At 41.3% G+C, this 13,736-nt stretch overlaps 1 long non-coding RNA gene across 1 annotated transcript in view; it reads right to left on the bottom strand.

Moving 5' to 3' along the window:
- Nucleotides 1-13,736, bottom strand: part of LOC126457845 (uncharacterized) — an 85,375-nt gene that overhangs the window by 52,981 nt on the left and 18,658 nt on the right. Inside the window, exon 2 of the long non-coding RNA XR_007585534.1 lies at nucleotides 6,501-6,600. This is a non-coding gene — a long non-coding RNA (uncharacterized LOC126457845). The remainder of the gene's footprint in view (nucleotides 1-6,500; nucleotides 6,601-13,736) is intronic.

Genomic DNA, 13,736 nt, shown 5'->3' with positions numbered 1-13,736 from the left:
AATTAAAGAAATATAAATAAAACAGTAATACGCCGGCAGTGCCCACGACATCGTCAAGGGACTTAACAGGCTATTACTCCGAACAAAAACATGAAAGAAAACGCCAGCGCCTGCCGCTGTGGCCGAGCGGTTCTGGGCGCTTCAGTCCGGAACAGCGCTGCTGCTGCGGTCGCAGGTTCGAATCCTGCCTCGGGCATGGATGTGTGTGGTGTCCTTAGGTTAGTTAGGTCTAAGTAATTCGAAGTCTAGGGGACTGATGACCTCAGATGTTCAGTCCCATAGTGCTCAGAGCCATTTGTGCCAAAAGGCCAGCATCAGGAAAGTTTCTGTATTTTACGGTTCACTTGCGAAGCAGATCTACGTTCGTAACTGGACAATAAATCAATTCAAGTGGATATGAATGACATCTGTTGGTACATCAACTAAATTAGATATTCTAAACATTCTCCAGCTTCACTCCATACATATAAACTGCAAATTCCCACTACACCGTAGTTGCCGAGGTTCTGTACCTTTTCAAGTTAAGTTTTTCAAAATTATCACTCTATCGGTTTCGTCATAAACAACAAGCAATTGGAGAGGCGACTGCCTCCACAGACTTGCCTCAACTGCTGTCGTTCGCGTAAGTCCCGAGGTATATAACAGTCAATCACGTTAGGTAGATTTCATTATGTTTTGAGTATTTCACTTCAAGGCACGTTCAGTTACAAACTGTCTATGTTTACACTAGCCAATCATTATAATCAGCTAAACTTTGCGGAGCCGATGCCCAGTAGTGAAACAAATACGAAGTGTGTAGAATTGATGTGTCGCTTTCACTCGCAGTGTCTTATTTCACTGGCGGCCCTTATCATCTCCCACTACCCTAACCATGTTCTAGTACCTTTATCATGCACTTCTACGACAGCAGTTACCATTGGGGAATGTTGTCGCGTGACTTATTGGCTACAAATGTGGTTATCAAAAGAGAATACATTTCAGTCGCTCTTTCACGCAGCAGTTCGAGAGAGTGGAAAACACCGTCTTGCGTGTGTTCGTTTCTGTAGCAGGGAATGGGTACCTGTTCAAATCATCATCTGTCAAATAATTTCTACCTCTTGCAGGACTTCGGTAAAGGGTTTTAGAAGCACTGTCTATGGGCTGTTTTTCTGTAATACCCTTTCTTTCGTTTTTCTATAATCTCTCTCTCTCTCTCTCTGCCTCTTTTTCTCTCTCTCTAACAGAATTTTGTTACCCCCATATCTTTTCAGTCTTTGTTTGATGATGAAACCCGCCTCCCTAGACTAAGAATTCAAAGAGCGTCTAGTAGGCGCTCGGTTCAGAAGTACTCGGTTAGAGTCCGGCTAGAAACAGATCTTTTTGTCCGCAGCTCAAGGTCGTGCGGTAGCGTTCTCGCTTCCCGCGCCCGGGTTCTATTCCCGGCGGGGTCAGGGATTTTCTCTGCCTCGTGATGACGGGGTGTTGTGTGATGTCCTTAGGTTAGTTGGGTTTAAGTAGGTCTGAGTTCTAGGGGACTGATGACCATAGATGTTAAGTCCCATAGTGCTCAGAGCCATTTGAACAGATCTTTTCCCCAGCAGCGTTTCACAAGGAATAGAATGACAGTATCGCCGGATTTCGCGTGAATGTCCTGTATTAGATTCTAAACCTCTCCATAATGTCTTACGAAGGGAGGGCATAAGACACTGTTGATGATGATCCATCGGTCCGATTGAGAAATTAAACCAGGCAGTTTACTTAGCGATATTCTAGAGGAGTTGGCTATGTACCGCTACAAACTTTCACCCTCACCCTTCTCTGACCATTGTACAACACAGACATGACACCACGCTATATACAGGGTGGTCCATTGATAGTGACCGGGCCAAATATCTCACGAAATAAGCATCAAACGAAAAAACTACAAAGAACCAAACTCGTCTAGCTTGAAGGGGGAAACCAGATGGCGCTATGGTTAGCCCGCTAGATAGCGCTGCCACAGGTCGAATGGATATCAACTGCGTGTTTTTTTAAAATAGGAACCCCCATTTTTTGTTACATATTCGTGTAGTACGTAAAGAAATATGAATGTTTTAGTTGGACCACTTTTTTCGCTTTGTGACAGATGGCGCTGTAGTAGTCACAAACGTATAGGTACGTGGTATCACGTAGCATTCCGCCAGTGAGGACGGTATTTGCTTCGTGATACATTACCCGTGTTAAAATGGGCTGTTTACCAATTGCGGAAAAGGTCGATATCGTGTTGATGTATGGTTATTGTGATCAAAATGCCCAACGAGCGTGTGCTATGTATGCTGTTCGGTATCCTGGACGACATCATCCAAGTGTCCGGACCGTTCGCCGGATAGTTATTTAAGGAAACAGGAAGTGTTCAGTCACATGTGAAACGGCAACCACGACCTGCAACAAATGATGATGCCCAAGCAGGTGTTTTGGCTGCTGTCGCGGCTAATGCGCACACCAGTAACAGACAAACTGAGCGAGAATCGGGAATCTCAAAAACGTCGGTGTTGAGAATGCTACATCAACATCGATTGCACTCGTACCATATTTCTATGCACTAGGATGTGCATGGCGACGACTTTGAACGTCGTGTACAGTTCTGCCACTGGGCACAAGAGAAATTACGGGACGATGACAGGTTTTTTGTACGCCTTCTGTTTAGCGACGAAGCGTCATTCACCAACAGCGGTAATGTAAACCGGCATAATATGCACTATTGGGCAACGGAAAATCCACGATGGCTGCGACAAGTGGAACAACAGCGACCTTGGCGGGTTAATGCATGGTGCGGCATTATGGGAGGAAGGATAATTGGCCCCCATTTTATCGATGGCAATCTAAATGGTGCAATGTATGCTGATTTTGTTCTACCGATGTTACTACACATAGTTCGCGTGCGGTTGAAGCGGTATTGAATAGCATATTTCATGACAGGTGGATTGTCGTCGAAGCACCATACCATGGCCCGCACGTTCACCGGATCTGTACCCGGATTTCTTTCTGTGGGGAAAGTTGAAGGATATTTCCAATCGTGATCCACCGACAATGCCTGACAACATGCGTCAGCGCATTGTCAATGCATGTGCTAACATTACGGATGCGAACTACTCGCTGTTGAGAGGAATGTCGTTACACGTATTTCCAAAAACATTGAGGTTGACGGACATCATTTTGAACATTTATTGCATTAATGTGGTATTTACAGGTAATCACGCTGTAACAGCATGCGTTCTCAGAAATGATAAGTTCACAAAGGTACATGTATCACATTGGAACAACCGAAATGAAATGTTCAAACATACCTACGTTCTGTATTTTAATTTAAAACACCTACCTGTTACCAACTGTTCGTCTAAAATTGTGAGCCATATGTTTGTGACTATTACAATGCCATCTATCACAAAGCGAAAAAAGTGGTCCAACTAAAACATTCATATTTCTTTACGTCCTACATCAATATGTAATTAAAAATGGGGGTTCCTATTTCAAAAAACGCAGTTGTTATCCGTTTGACCTATGGCAGCGCCATCTAGTGGGACAACCATAGCGCCATCTGGTTTCCCCCTTCAAGCTAGACAAGTTTCGTTCTTTGTAGTTTTTTCGTTTGACGCTTATTTCGTGAGATATTTGGCCCTGTCTCGATCAATGGACCACCCTGTATAACCTAATTACAGTCAACGAAACTCAACAGATACATTTAAGTCACAATTCCCGTGGTACACCAAACGAAACATTGGGCATAGGGAACGTAAACTGTTTCCGATTAGGCCTCTGGGCAACCCCTCGTAGTCCCCCGGACGACAGTGCGCTACCGTCTTTTGTTTCTTTCTCCAGTGGAAAGATTTCCATATAATCTCATTACTTGTTATTAAGCTGTGATCGTACAGGTACTGGTATAACTCTGTTTAATCCAACTGCTTATTTATGCACTGTTTCTAAATTCTATCTCAAATTAGTCACTATAAACTTTACATATCCAACCTGTTTTCTTTATTCTTTCGAGTATTTGTGTTTTGTGCTACCCATTAATTCCTCATTCCTGAATCTGAATATGTTTGGCGTTACATGTCCCTCTGTATTACTGCGTAAAGACAACCGTTTAATGTCGTTGCAATAAATCTCCAGTAGTTCTTCACCGATTGACATCACAGTTTACACAAATCTCTAGCAAAGTTAGGACGGGCATGGGCTACATATTCCTTAAATATAAATCCTATATATAGATATACATATTCTATAAAAGGTGAAGACGTTATTAGTAAAAACCTCGAAAAGTTCTTAACCAATTTATTTCAAATTTTTACACGATACTCAAATAAGCATCTGGACTGGCATAGGCTACATTTTTAAATAGAGCGTGCTTGAAAAAGAACTCTCTAGATTTAAGTGTAAATGTAATGGGAAAATTAATGAAAAATTACGTCAGTGAGTATATATCATGAAAGAGAATTCCTTCGAGTTTTGTTTAACGTTAGTAGACGTCAACGTGTGATCCATTTGTTGCCTTACACGTCGAGACGATATTCCACCTTTCGCCAAGTATTCAGCAACATTTCAGGTCTAACTGTCGTAACCACCGCGACGATTCTTTCCCGTAAATGATTGATGTCTCTGATCTTTTCACTGTACGTAACATGTTTCATGTGACCCCAAAAGAACAAGTCCAGTGGGGTTAAGTGTGGGCTTCGTGGTGGGCAAGGTATTGGGGCAGCCCTGCCTATCCACCTTCCTGGACAGCGAGTGTCAAGATCTGCACGCACATGGTTACTACAATGAGGTGGGGCGGCACTTTGTTGGAAAAACACAAGCCCCTTTTCTGCCTCAATATCGTTCATTTGGGGAAAGCCGTACTCAGTCAACATGAGACAGTAAACATCTCTGTTTATTGTTGTTTCTACAAAAATGAAAGGGACAATCACACGATCTTCCATCAATCTGCACCAGACATTAACTTTGGAAGAGTGACGTTGATGCTGGATAACTTCATGTGGATGCTCCACCGCCCCCCCCCCCCCCCAAAAAAAAAAAAAAAAAAAAAATCTGCAGTTATGGTGATTAACTGATCCGCTGACATGAAATGTAGCCTCATCAGAAAAGAAAACACGTTGTTACTGAGTTGCTCTGCACTGCATGCACACCTAGACTGAACTGAGGGAACAGAGGAATAAAACAGCACTGGTGCCATCTCAAGGTCAAGCAGACCTTCCAACTGCAGGGGCGCCAAGCTTGGAGAGTTGATGGATCAAACACCACAAATTATAATAGTGTATGTCACTTTGTACAGATTCTAGGATATATTAAAAGTAGGGAGTTCGTTTCCGAACACCCTGTATAACTGGTATATAAAAATATGTATAGTATATAAAGAGGAAACGATGTTAGCAAAAGTCTCGAAAAGCTCTTGATCGTCTGACTTGAAATATAATACACTCTAATAAACATTTGGACAGTCATAGATTACATAATTTAATATATATGGTATATAAATAAGTATATAATACGCAATAGGGAAAAGTTATCAGCAAAAATCCTGAAATTTCCTGAACGACTTACTTGATATTTTTACACTATAGTCTAATAAACGTTCATATATATATTAACAATGTACAAGTTTTCTGTTAAAACTAACTGTGAGAAAGAAAATATTGTGTTATGCTATGCCGAAAAGAAGCTGCGGTTTTGTTTTCTTCCTCGCACCCGTTGTTAACTACAACAGCAGCGCATTGAAGCATTAGACAGAATGTTTCTCCCATTTGGGTTCTTTCTGCTTATTTATACGTTTCAACAAAAACTGTATACACAACTGTGTACTGTTTTGTTTTCTTCCTTGCAATCTGTTTTAACAGAAAACAGGAAAGTTATATTTATGGGTTATCGACTTGTGATTAGAATACTACTACAAAATCTGAGTCGTCCAACCAGTTTGCAGATTGAAGCTATGTGAAATACTCTCATCGAAGTTATCATCCTCGCACATCCAGCAACAAGACAGGTCTCTCGTACCCCATATGCCAATGATCCCATGTAGTTTACTCAGTCATTTTAAGCGACTTCATTTGCCAATCACCGGTGCGTTGGCAATATCAATAAACAGGGCTCAAGGTGAAAGATAGGGAGGTAGAGGAGATGGGCCAAGAGGGAGGTGGACATACAGGGGGGGAAAGAAGGAGATGAACAGAAAGAAGGTACAGGACGTGATGGAAAGAGATAGAGGGGAAGGGTGGTGGACAGTGATAGGGGGGGAGGAGGAGATGGACAGAGACAGGGGCAGAAGGATATTTGGTATTTACGACTTCTGTAAGTATTTAGCAATTGCGAAGCATTGCCGGGTTCATTAATATAAGTACATAGGGAAGATAGTGTGCAGACCTTGCGTACCGCTACCTCTGAGTTTCCTTCCACTCTCTTAACCACATTTTAAATGCTAATATAACGACAAGCACAAAAGAATTTCATATTAATTTTTTTATAAATAAATAGCAATAGACTCTACTTACTACGGCGGCGACAAACAAGCTGGAGCACAGGTTTGCCATGTTGATGAACAAGAGACAGAAGATAGACACATTCATACCTGACTGCAAAAGGGACACAGATCTATAACAAAGTTAGCAACAGATTAGTATTATGACTTTTTTACATTAAAATCTTTGTGGCCTACTACACTTTAAGTGCAATTATCTTTGATGTTGTATTCAGACTATATAAAAATTATAGGGAAAACCATTATTAAATCATAGGCTGACATCACTGAGGACTTTGATGATGTGGTATAATATCAGGCAAATCAAATAAGCAGTTAAATTTTCCATTATCGAAGTTCCAGTGTCGAAATTGTATCATTTGAAATTATGACTTTCAAAATAACTAATAGTAATGTGAAAAAAATATTTTACGTTTTTTTATATTTATGGACTGTCACTTGCTCCTTTTCTATCTTTACCCACAATTTTTATATCGCTATATTACTTTTTGTAATATCTAGCTACACAGACATCTATTCCCATCATAATTTTTGCACTGATGAATTTACTGTTTCTCTTTCATTAATACTATTTTTCTTAAACTGGAAACTATAATCTGGCAAACAGAAACAGAAATGTTTCGTAAAACTGGATCATGGACGTATCTGTGTGTGAAATGAACTATCTACCACATATTAAGTACATGACAATAAACAAATAATCATAATTATATGAATATACATTATATTTGACAACCAGAATTCTGTATGATTTAAATTACCAATTTCAAAGATGCAGTTGTGATAGAGAGTAGCCTCTCATATACACCTACATCGATACGAAGGCACTAGCTGAGTTCAAATGGTTGAAGAAATTAATAAGCCATTTCCCTGTTCTAGGAAATGTTTAAGCAGCTGCCTCAAGTGATTCAGTACCTCCAAATCCCAGATGATCACACACAGATTAGAACACTCATAGGTCTCAAAAACCACATATTTATCACGACTGCAGCACTACAATCTGTGGGAGAGTTTGCGATAGATTAAGCAAGTTTGCAGTGCCAAGCAAAATACACTAGCAAAAAAGGTTTTGCTGATTTAGCTATTCGTGATTTGCGCGGACTTCTACTGTAACTCAAGCTGAGTAATCTAATCCTACTTCTCGAATGGTTCCCTTTCACAGCTAAGTTTAAATAAAAGGAAAGAGAAAGAAAATCCCATAGTTTTATTTATTTGTGTGTTTTTAAACTAATTCAGCGTTTAATCTTAAACTAAGAAATGCTATTTGACTCGCTATTTCCCTGCTTCTCTGACTCCTGCTATTTTCTGACAGGTGAAGTCTGCTACCTTTCCATAACATCCTAAGTGCCTGTCATTGCTTTTATGTTTTCACTTCTTTTTCGATCTTTCTTAGTGGGACCTAGCAGTGAGATTCCATAGCTCTCTCAGCAGTTCATAATATATATATAAACACTCTTCAAATCCAAGTTTCTCAGTCATATGGTAGGACGATAAGAACCCAATGTTTAAAAATAATCTTTATTAAATTTGTTACCGAATTAGATTTAAAAACCACTGAGTCTTTTCCATTAGCCCTCCAACCTATCTCTTTTTTAGCCTTCTTAGACATTAAGTAACATATTCATTAACAGTTTTTAAACAGTTGATATTCAAAGTTATTTGTCTTCCAGTTTCCCATTTGTTGTGCATAGTATTTGTTTTGGACATTTTTGTCTAAAGGCCCGCTTTTTCGCCGCTACCTGATGAGTTCTTTTTGTAGAGGATTGCAGTTTTGTCATATTGTCGGTTATGACTATTGTGTCATCTGCAATTATGTACTTTGTCGCCACACTTTGCCCCCACATCTTTTTCTGTGAGTGGCTCTAAAACAGCAGTATAGCTGACAGAAGCAAAATCCTTTCCAAGGTCTATAAAGCTATGGTGGTTTTTTTATATTCAATGGATCGGTTAATTACTTCACACAGGGTCAATTGTCTGTATCTGTTACGGAATCCAGCTGGTTCTATGGCTTGTGCGTTACCCACAATGCCACTGATGCGATCTGTCATGACTTTAGTAAAAATTTTGTAGAGAACGGGGGATAAACTGATGGGATGGTTAGTCGTCAAATCGTGAATACTTCCTTTTTGTGTAAAAGAATTACCTTTTATTTGTTCCAGGAGGATAAGTGATGTCTCTGTATACAACAGCAAAGACGTTAGTCAGATATTTTTCTGTTCCTTCGCCCGCAGGCTAAAGCATTTCAGTTGCCATATCATAACGATCAACTGCCTTACCACTCTGCACATCATTTATAGCTTTTCTTCTTTCTTTTGCGAGGATTTATGGGGCTTCGTCATTTTCATTTGCATAAGGTGTCCTTAGTTATTCATCCGTTTTTCCACTTGGTATGACCTAGAAATTCCTGCAAGGTTATCAGATTGTGGGCCTGGAGATATCAGCACAGCCCTGTAAAACCAGAATCCCAGATAGCCAAGAGATACGAGCATAGGCTAGATGATTCTCAGATGGTGGGACAGTAGATGTGAGCGCAGCCCCTTGTGATACCACAATCCAAGATGGGTAGCCTGGAGAGGCTACATGGTTGTCAGATTTCGCAATTCAATGACACTGCCTGCATAGCTGTCAGGTCGTTAATGCTAAGTATAGAATTATGCACTAAGTTTTAAATGGAAGGAAATTCAAAACTCATTGTCTTTCCCCACTCCTATGTTGATACTGTTCCCTTACCATAAGTTTAAAATGTAATTAGCCCAGCCATGCCAATTATACACAACTTCCCCCTCCCATCTCTTTGACATCAAGTAATTTTCATCAGCCCAATGTATCTGGTTGCACAATGGTGCTACAGACACAACCCCTGTAGGTAAGTTGAAACGGCGGGGAAGTTTGAAAATGCAACACTTATACTTCTTTAATCCTAGTTGAAAAATGGTCGGACATCAAAATTTCTCTAAGTTAAAAATGAACAATAGCCGCAAGTACATTCTGTAAGGAAGCTCAAAAAAAATCATAAAGCTCATTCGCTTTCGGGGGGTGGGGGTGTGGGGGGAAACTTTTGCAATGACTCAGGAGCCGAAATAAGGATTTACATTCTATTCTATAAAATTCATCACAAGAATTTATATGTAGGATTCAAGGCAGTTATCAAAGCAGGAAGTAACATTCCTTGTTCATATCAAAGCCCCATCTGTCTTAGAAAACATATCAACCTAGGTATACACCTTCTATGTCTCAACCACTTTGAGAACAAAATACGTTTACTCTGACAAGTCGAGAGGTAACCATTGTAAATGGTACAAATATAGACGTCTAAGAAACAACATTTTTACGAGACGAGAGCCTGGTAACATGCTTGTGCAAGATATCTAATGACGAAAAACCAAAGCTACCAACAGCAGCAGAGACAATCACCAACCAGTGGCATACTATAGCACATCACCCATTTCCAGTCACCTTCTGTAGGTATTAGTCAAGGGATCTCGTCAGTCAAATGTTGGAGTAAAATTGTGATACAGAGGGTCCATGTTACAGAAAAAATTGTAACACAATGCCTTGCAGTATGTAACTTTAAATACTGAGCTTTCAATAAGAAATAACACTGACATCCACTGCATAATAGGTGCTGACACCATTTGCGGATGTTGGCGTCTGGGTGTGACTAGATGGACGCCAGGCAGCACCAAAGAAGAGTCTGCGAATTCTCAATACTCATTTACTACGTCTTGCCGCAGCCCAGTACAGAATGGCTGTGACTTGAGCCAGGAATGCTGTTGGCTCGCGTATTCTTGATGAACAGGAATGTTGACAGATTACAGCGTCAACTAATCGTCGGCCCATGACGCAACCTTCTCTGCTAGAGGCACTCCTTGATGCCCAACAGCGCTTACAAGACCTTCGTGCTCTGGTTGTCTGCTCCACACCACGTTCCCCTCATTGTTGGCAGACTGGTGATGACGTAGGCAGTGACCCACTGCCCAGTGCTGGGGGTCGGCGTCCTGTTACCCTGGACCAGCATTGACCACCTGCAGCAGCGACTCTAGGACCGAACAGCTTCAGGGCAGGTTGTCACGGTGTACATGTGAACTGCAGTCCCCGAGCAGTATCCAGCATGGTGACCAGGTGTTGCAGCCTCCATGGTAGTAAAGCTGTGTTAGTAGAGCGATGTTAGTACAAGTGACATAGGTATGTATATACCCTTCTGAGACATGCATATTTGGCCTCTGCTACGCCTTTTGGCATTTAAGTTAAACGCTTTGGTGGCCAATGGTGTGAAAAGGTTTGTGGCACATTGCTGACTGTTTACTGCTGCATCTGCATTAACTATTTCCATACGGTATCAGGCTGTCCCACCTCACATAACTGTAACAGCTATATTACATTTCGCAAGCACAACACCCATGCTCACCTGCGGCTAGTGCTGCTGCAATCCTCTTTCTAATCTCGCGCATTTATAACCAGATATGGTTGGTGTGCTACATTACTCTTTCCCATAGGAAGACCTAACGCCTCAGGTCACCTGCTCACATTTGTACGGTCTGGATAACTAATTCTCTGGTGGTATCCTATTATTGCCTTATGACTACCTATCCCAAGCTCTGATGTTTTCTTCCCGGCCTCCTCTGGCTCCTCCGCATTTCTCCTTAACCTGCATTGAACGATTTCCTCCTTTCCCTCCAAGGCTCTGGGAATCGGGTCCTCTAGGATATGAACAGTAGCTGGTCCTGTTCGTTGTTCTGCTTTCCGTTTCTTGTAAATGAAAACGAGGAGAATGCATAGCAGAGTCAATATCACTGTGGTGGTGGTTATCCTTGTAATATTCTATTTGCTGCATTTGCATCTCCATAGAGATTCACCCCTCCTGCTTGTTAGTTTATCTATGTAAAGAATTAACTCCGATCCCAAAATCTGATTTAGGATAGTCAAAGTCACATCTGATAGCACTTCTAAAGGCTCCTGCGGTCAATAAAACTGAGACTGTGAAATTCTCAGTTGTGTCATTCCAGAGATTGTAGCAGGCAGTCGGAAAGGAGGTCTCACTTGATATCTCATTTATCAACAACCAACTCCCCTTCAGTTCTACCCTTTTCGCTGTCATAAGTTTCCCTTGCTTCTGGCAGCTGGCTGGCGCTATTACTTTACCATAGGTGGAGTACAACCAAAGTGCATAAGCTGGCTGGAAGTACAACTCAGGCATGATGACTTTTTTCTCACAATCTTTCCCTCCTTTCTGTTCCAAAATAATTTCAATACACACGAGTTCTAGTAATCACTCACTACCCTGTTCGGATACACTGTGGCGTCGCCCTCCCCCCCACCCCCCACTCCCCCAACCCCTGTAGCACTTCCCTCATTTGAGCATGCCTGCTTTTATTCTCCAAAATTAACAACTGCATCTGTAGTTCTACCCTGACAAACGTCTGCAACATTCCCCACTTGATAGGATATGCAAGGACTACTTACTGGAAAGGAGATCGAGATATAGTCCCTTGCCATCAGTTCTCGCTTATGACTAGGTTCTAAGATCAGATTCAATTCAGGTGGTAATTTCTTTGCTTTTTCCATAGCTCCTCCAGATTCTTAACCGGTGACAGATTCACTCCCACTTGCCCCTGTAATTCATAGTACATGGCTTCTCGTAATTCCTGTACTACACCTAATGCTTCCCACATACTGTTTTGCAGTAACAGCAACCACTTTGTCATTATTATTTCCCTATCCAATAGCTCCACTTTGGCTTGCAACACTTTAAAATTGTGATTTATCGAGCCTTCCACAACTTTTGAATTGTTCTTTATTTCCTAAGTCAGCTTGCGTAACAACGGAGTGTTATTCGCCATATCTTTATCTAAATTCGCGATCTGTATTGTGTGACACGTACTCACTACTTTGTTCCGTTTAATGTATTGTCTCATAACCTCCACCGCACCATTCGCCCTCTTGACATAATCCTCGTTAGCTGTCCTGAACACAGGTTACAGAAGTTGATCTACTGCGTCGATCCAACCTTTTTCTTCTCCTCGTATTTGTGTAACCCACAGAACGTGCATCATCGCATCCCACATACGAGTATTCTCGTTAGTATCATGTATTTTCGTACACTCCTTGAAAACATTCTTTAGAACTTCATGACTCCTTATACCTCGCTGGAACCTGTCGAATGTTTCCCAGAATCTTCTCATCTCTTAATGAATTTCTTCGTCGTTCAGTTTGGAGTGTGGAGGGCGACAACATTACCCAATATCCTACTTCGTACTGTGGCTTTCTCGCTGTGTGGCTTGCAATGTCTCCTTGCTTCTCCAGTGACTTCTTGTGAGTTTTGCAAAAACTATTTCATACTTCTCTTACCACTGTTGTGAATTCTTTAATACATTCCCCCCGTCTTTCCCATTTTGGCTTTTATTGGGTCGAACGGTGACGTCATCTTACGTTCGTGCACTAGATCATATGGCACAGCCTAATAATTGTGTGCTATTTTGAGTTACGTGTTATGACGACGTATTTTAAACAGACGTCCCAATTGCTATGGTGCACATCAACATAGTACCTTAACTTTTTCTCTATCGTTCTATGGACTCTTTCCATTCTTCAATTAGCTTACAGATGTAGGAGACTTCTTCTCAATTTCTTTACACGAAACAGCCAGTTCTTTCAAGAAACCCGACATATTCTGGTTCCCCGATCAGTCATTATCGTCTCAGGTGCTCCAGACTGCTGTATCCAATTGTTAACTAGCGCTTGCACTGTAGTTACTGCCTGTTGGTTTGAATAGTGACCATTTCTACGTATCGTGACCAACGATCTATAGTTGCGAGCATGTAGTTGTTTCCTGCAGGTGTTTTTCTGAAAGGACGTAACACATCGATCCGAAGTAACTGATGTAGTGCTAATGCTTCAGGTAATCTCTGTAATACCATCCTATCTTTCGACACAAATCCGCCATCCGTGCACATTGAACACAATTCTGTACGTATCGATCTACTTTCACCTTTCGATTCCTCCATCACTATCTATCTGCTACTCCTCTGTTGGTAGGTCAGCACCCCGATGAACAGTTAACAAATTATCATAAGTCTTGTTCAACACATTTTCCCTCAACTTTGCTACCAGCGCTGCGCGTGATCCCAACTTAATTTCTCTGCACAAGAATCTGTCATGTACACAAAGCTGTGATTGCATACGAATCTGTTTACATTCATCACCCAGCCTCTGTGCCGCTTGCCAATTCTCAAGGCCATTACCTCCTATT

The sequence above is a fragment of the Schistocerca serialis genome, chromosome 1 (assembly GCF_023864345.2).
Source record: "Schistocerca serialis cubense isolate TAMUIC-IGC-003099 chromosome 1, iqSchSeri2.2, whole genome shotgun sequence".
In the NCBI taxonomy this organism is placed as follows: domain Eukaryota; kingdom Metazoa; phylum Arthropoda; class Insecta; order Orthoptera; family Acrididae; genus Schistocerca; species Schistocerca serialis.
Note: the sequence above shows the minus strand (reverse complement) of the source record. Positions and strands in the feature narration are given on the sequence as shown.